This window comes from Gracilinanus agilis, chromosome X (assembly GCF_016433145.1).
Source record: "Gracilinanus agilis isolate LMUSP501 chromosome X, AgileGrace, whole genome shotgun sequence".
In the NCBI taxonomy this organism is placed as follows: Eukaryota; Metazoa; Chordata; class Mammalia; order Didelphimorphia; family Didelphidae; genus Gracilinanus; species Gracilinanus agilis.
This window is the reverse complement of record NC_058136.1, coordinates 43,475,554-43,481,957: the sequence shown is the minus strand read 5'-3', so window position 1 is coordinate 43,481,957 and position 6,404 is coordinate 43,475,554. Positions and strand designations below refer to the sequence as shown.

The window sequence follows — 6,404 nt, the reverse complement described above, 5'->3', positions numbered from 1 at the left end:
CTTCATTTAAAGGCCCGATAAGACTATACTTATGTGGAGGATTTTTAAAAAGGAGGATTTTTTTCTTAAAAGATCAGTAGTTTTGGAAAACTCTGTCCATTCATGCATTTGTTATGTTATCATCACCAAGTAGGTATTCAGTGAAAGAAAGGAGGCCACCACACCACAGTTCCCAGTTGGTAGGAGCTCCCCAGGATGCGTGAAGCCGTCCACCGACTCCACAAAGATTCCTAGTGGGTTGCACACTCAGAAAGGGGAACCAAGGACTGAATGAAAATGGGTTATGGGTTAAGGATTAATGGAAAGAGAACATAAGGTGAGAATAAAGACACACAGACACAGAAAGTTTTGGCATAAGGTAGACAGACAGTGAGTAAGCTCTGGTGGTCAAGAGCTTCTTGGTTAGGAGCTCTGATGGTTAAGAGCTTCTCCTTCAACTGCCATCTAGCTACTTTTATTAGGGTTACAATCATACACGGGGGGATGAGGGAGCCAAGTGGTCTGATGTGAGGTAAACATCACAAGATACAGACTGTTGGACCCTAAAGCAATAGATAGAGGAAACATCTAGATCTGGAATCCATATGGCCTAAGGTTTTGATACTAATTACTTGTTTTTTGGTAAAATAAGGAGCCTGAGATAACTGACCAGTCTTCCAGAGTGTAGCCTTAGGGAAGGGCTAGGAATTTGGCAAGGTTGAGGTTTAATTCAATTCAAGGTTATAGAAATCATTCATAAGCAATACAAGAGTCATTTTTGAGCACTCTTAAAATAATATCACAATTAATGTATACTTGGATTGCTACAATGCGGATGATATAAATCTCTTCAAATTAATTAACTTTTGGAAAAATGATCCTGCTAGTACTTGGCCAGATTTTACCATGGTCCAAAAAACCCTGAGAGATTATGTGCCTCTTTAAGACCCCACAAAGCTCACTTTTGAGAAGGATGCCTTTGTTCTGCACACTCGGGTCCCCTATGCTGCCTTTTTCTGATAATATCCACCACAGCCCATGCTTATACTCATTACTTTTAGTTCAGTTATACTCCCTTTTCAGTCAGTCCCATTGCACTAGTCCAGTGATGGGCAAACTCTTTAAAGAGGGGGCCAAAGGCAAGGAAATGCTTCTCTGTCAATCTGTTTCTAAGGCAACACTTTCGAAGTTTCATTGTATTATATGCTACTCCTTGTATTCGTCAGATCAGGAATAATGTCGTGCAGCCAGATAGAACATTTCAGGGAGCCGCATCTGGCCCGCAGGCCATAGTTTGCCCATCACTGCACCAGTCAATACCCTGTGTCTCCCTATAATATTAAAGACCAAAAAAAAATACACTCAACTGAGTGAAAATTCATCCATTCCCTCTTAAACCTGCCTCTGGGAGTTGCTCTGGTGTAAAAGATTTTAATGGACAGCAAGCCAAATATAAGTCAACACTATGATATGGCAATCAAAAATCCTAGAATGGGACGTTGGGACACATTAGGTGAAAAAGGGCTTTCAGGAATCAAGAGGTGATGGTCCCTCTGCCATCTGCCCTCATTAGATGGACTGTATTTGAAGAATGATGTTCAGTTCTAGATATCAAGAAGGACATAGATAGGCTGAAGATTGTCCAAAGGAGGGCAACCAAGATGGTGAAGAGCCTTGAGTGTGTGTCATCTGAGGACTAGTTGAAGGAATTAGACATATTTAGACGGGAGAAAAGAAGATTCTAGGGAAAATAATTGTTATGTCCAAGTAGTTTAAGGACTTTCATATGGAAAAATGATTAGATTTGCTGTTTAGTCCCTCACAGCAGAAATAGGAAGAATGGGCGGAAGGTCCAAAAACACAAACTTAGGCTTAATGTCCTGGTTAAAACAACCTTTCTAACAAATAGAAGTATCCAGAAGTAAATGGGCTACCTCAGACAGTGGGCTGCTCTTCCTTGGAGGTCTTTCAGTACAAGCTAGATGACTATAGTTTGGTATGTTATAGTGAAGACTCCTTTTCAGGTCTGGGTTGGCCTAGATGGCCACTGAGGTCTTCTTTTTTGTGATACTATGCTTCAATCACGATTAATCCCCTGGACATTGTTTGCTCTTCCATAGTACTCTGCAAAAGAGGCATTCACACTGATTTGAGGAACTAAGGCCTATGGAAGAATCAAGGACACTGAATCTCAGTCTAAAAGCAGGAAGCAATTTACTCCCTATGTAACATTTTAACTATGCTATTTCTCTGGGATTAAATTTAAAGGACAGCTAGTTTCCTAACAGTATTCTGATTTAAAAAATGACAGCATAATGGTTTAAGAACTTAAGCATATGTATTATTTAATATTAACGAATTATATGAAAAGCAACAAAGTTGTTAGCAAGTTTAATGAATATTGTCATCTCAAATTAAAAGTAAGATATGCCAGATTCATTAGATGAAGTCACGGTAATAGTTTTCTTGACTTCTGACAACCTCCAAGTAAACCTTTTTTGGCCAGCAGTGTGATGGTAATTTTTGTATTATAAGATTGTTGCCAAAAATATTCTATTTCTTAATAAGCTTCTCAATATGAAAAGCTAACCAGGAGGAAATGAATCACTGTGGAATATATCCCACATTATGAAATATATATGGCTAATAATCAGAAATGCTCCCAGCCTGGGGGAATAGGAGATCCGAAGGACCACAAGAGGACTCTGTGGGTTCTCAACTCATCAATCAGAAACTATACGTTCTTCCCTTGAGCCGTCCTAGGTGATCATTCAAAATGGTGAGCTATTATCTTGATTCAGAAAACCCCACAAAGTCATGCAAGTCAAGGGGCTCAAATCTCTGGGTCCACTTCAAGAACACCCGTGAAACAGCCCAAGCTTTGAAGGGCATGCATATCTGAAAAGCTACCAAATATTTGAAAGATGTCACATTGAAGAAATAGTGCGTTCCTTTCCATCAATACAATGGTGGAGTTGGCAGGTGTGCCCAAGCTAAGCAGCAGAGTTGGACACAAGGTTGTTAGCCCAAAAAGAGTGCTGAATTCTTGCTTCGTATGCTTAAAAATGCAGAGAGTAATGCAGAACTTAAGAGTTTGGATGTGGATTCTCTTGTCATTGAGCATATCCAAGTTAACAAAGCTCCCAAAATGCGAAGACAGAACTTACAGGGCTCATGGGCTAACCAACCCATACATGAGTTCCCCTTGCCATATTGAGATGATACTTACTGAAAAGGAGCAGAATGTTCCTAAACCAGAAGAAGAGGTTGCTCAAAAGAAAAAGGTATCCCAAAAGAAACTGAAGAAACAAAAACTTATGGCACGGGAGTAAATGTGACATTATCAAGCAAATAAAAGCAAAATGAAATAACAACAAAAAAAGATTCTGGCTCCCACACATACTACTTAGAGTGGAAGATGAGAATCATGAATGCAAGCAGTGGTTGTCTATACCTATAGAAAAGATGTGATTTTGCACAAAGTTCAAAAATAAAGAGTCCAAGGGACTTAATTCTATTCTATAACCCCAGAAAGTAGCATTCCTTATAATCATGTAAGTTATAAAATCATTGGATTTGGGGCTCAAAGGGCCCTTAAAAGCTCATCTGGTCCAATCCCCTTACAGCACAGAGGAGGAAACTGAGGCCTAGGAAAGGAAGTTACGTACCTACAGTCACAAAGCTAATAAATTAGTAAAGCAGGATTTAAACCCAAGTCTTCTGACTTCAGATGTAGAATACTTCCCATGTATGCCGTGTTGCTTTAATAATAATATATAGACTGGGGGAGGGTGGAGCCAAGATGGGGGAGAGTATAGGCCAGGACTTAGCTGAACTTTCCCAGTATTCCCCTTCAAACAACTTTAAAATAACACATCAAATCAAATTTTCAAGCAGCAGAACTAACAAAAGGTCAGAGGGAAATGTTTCCCACTTAGGAGAGGTCTATAACACTGAAGCGGGAGCACAGCAAGAGCATCAACAGTGGGCCTTAAGGGCAGTTACAATAACAGCAGCAGCAACAGCAACTTTGGGAGCTCTCAGTCCAGGAATGGTTTTAAAAAAAAGAGTACAGGGGAGTCTTTGCTGGCATAAGGTATAGCTGGCCCTGACTGGCAACTCTCTTGCTCATAAGAAGTTCTGGGGCAGAGTTCCAAGATGGAGAGGAGCACTTGTAATGGGTCACAAAAGGACAGGGGCCATGGTCAGTTTCAAGGCCAAGAGTAGGGCTGGAACTTGCAGCTACAAAGGAACAGGAGCCCTTTCTGAGGAAAGACCAGAGTGCAGACCAGGAAAGCAGTGACCATACCTCTCTCAGGATAATACCATCTTGCAATCAAAAACTTGCATGCCCCACCAGGCCTAGCTCTGAAAACAGCAGACCAAAAAACCCAGAATCCAACAATATGTTGTGTACAAGAGACACACTTTGGACAGAAGGACACAAACTGAATGGAAATGAAGGACTGCAGCAGAGTCTGTCACGTGGACTGTCAATGGAAGGGAAGAGGGCAGAGATGGCAATTATGATCTCAGACAAAGCAAAAGCAAAAACAGATGTAACTGAAAGAGATAATCAGAGAAGGTCTATTTCATTAAAAGGTGCCATAGATATGAAGTAATATTAAAAATTTTTAAAACAAATTTCTCTGATAGAGGCCTCATTTTTTAAATATATACTGAGCATAGAATTGAGCCAAATTTATAAATAAGAGCCATCCCCCAGTGCTAAATGGTCAAAGAATATAAATAGGCAGTTTTCAGAAGAAATCAAAGCTATCTATAATCATATGAAAAGCTGCTCTAAATCATTAGGTCAATTATAAGAACTTTGGAGTACCACCTCACACCTGTCAGAAATGGCACGCAGGAGAGACGTGAAGGAAAATAGGTACATTAATAAACTGTTGGTAGACTAGTGAACTTGTCCATCCATTCTAGAGAACAATCTGGAACCATGTCTAAAGGGCTTTAAAACTCTGCATACTCTTTGATTCGGCAATACCACTACTAGGTCTATAACCCAAAGAGATCAAAGAAAAAGGAGAAGGATCTCTATGTACAAAAATACTGAAAGCAGCTCTCTTTGTTTTGGCAAAGAACTGGAAATTGAGGGGATGCCTATCATCTGAGGAATGGCTGAACTGTGATGGAGTACTATTGTGCTAAGTAAAATGATGAAAAAAACAGCGAGTCTTATATGAACCGATGCAAGGTGAAGAACTGGGAGATGATTGTGCACAATAACAGTGTTGGAATGATGATCAACTGGGAAAGACTTGGCTACTCTGATCGAGACAAGGATCCAGAACAATTCCAAAGATTGGCTGTCCACCTCCAAAAGGAGAACTAACTGACTTAAAGTACAAAGTGAAGGATAATTTTCTTTTGTTATTTTTCATGTATCTTGTGATGTGGCTAATTTAGAAACATATTTTGTATGATTTTGCATGCAGAATAAACATGGCTGCCTGCTCAGTGAGTGGGCGAGGTGTGGAGAGGGAGGTAGAGAATCTGAAATTCAAAATTTCAAAAAGAAGAGAATGTGAAAAGAGAAAAAAGAAAAACAATGATAGCTAACATTTCTGTGGTACCCACTAAGTGCCAGGCACTGTACTCAACACTTCTACAGATAGTATCTCATTTGATCCTGACACCAACCCTGAGAGGTAGGTACTGTTATTATCTTCATTTTACAGACGAGGAAATTGAAGGATTCAGAGGCTAAGTGACTTTCCCAGGGCCCATAGCTAGCTAGTTAGGATCACTGTCTTGATCAGAGTAGCCAAATCTTTCACAATTGATCATCACTCCAAATCTGAAGGTAGATTTGGACTCAGGTCTTCCTGACTTCAGGCTCAGGGCTCTATCCACTGCTTCATCTAGCTGCCTGCTCTAGTAGGGGTTATCGTATAAGGAACCTAGTAATGCCTCCTAGCCCATTTCCAAATTTTTATCTGCATTGGTTGAACTAATTTATGACTCACCAAGAGCGAATTAGCAGGCGTATCTTTCCATGGCTTTTCCAACAATGAAATGTCCACTTTTTGGGCAGCTTTGCTAACTCGGAGTGTGTGTGGTGACACTGTAGGATTGTTCTAATTTGCATTTCTCTCATTATTGGTCATAATCCATATTTTTAGCAATGCCATTCTCCTCATGCTGCAAATTTCTCCTCAAGGCTCCAAATCACAGAATGGCAGAATCTTCCCAGAAGCAAAATTGCTTTTGACCCAAAGGGCAATGGAGAAATGCCAGGTGGGTACAGATTGGATACAGCATATCACCAACAATGACTTCCACATAATAAAATCTGTAGCATTAAGAATATCAACTAGGTAGTATATGATTGGAAAAGGAAGAGGGCTGCTCATGAATTGTGCAAGGAAGCACCACTAAGTTGTATACGTCTTAATACCTAGATT

General features: G+C 40.1%; 1 pseudogene; it reads left to right on the top strand.

The window, feature by feature from the left end:
- The first annotated feature begins 2,755 nt into the window (after positions 1–2,755).
- LOC123253399 lies at positions 2,756–3,353 on the top strand (annotated as a pseudogene).
- The last annotated feature ends 3,051 nt before the right edge of the window (positions 3,354–6,404 follow it).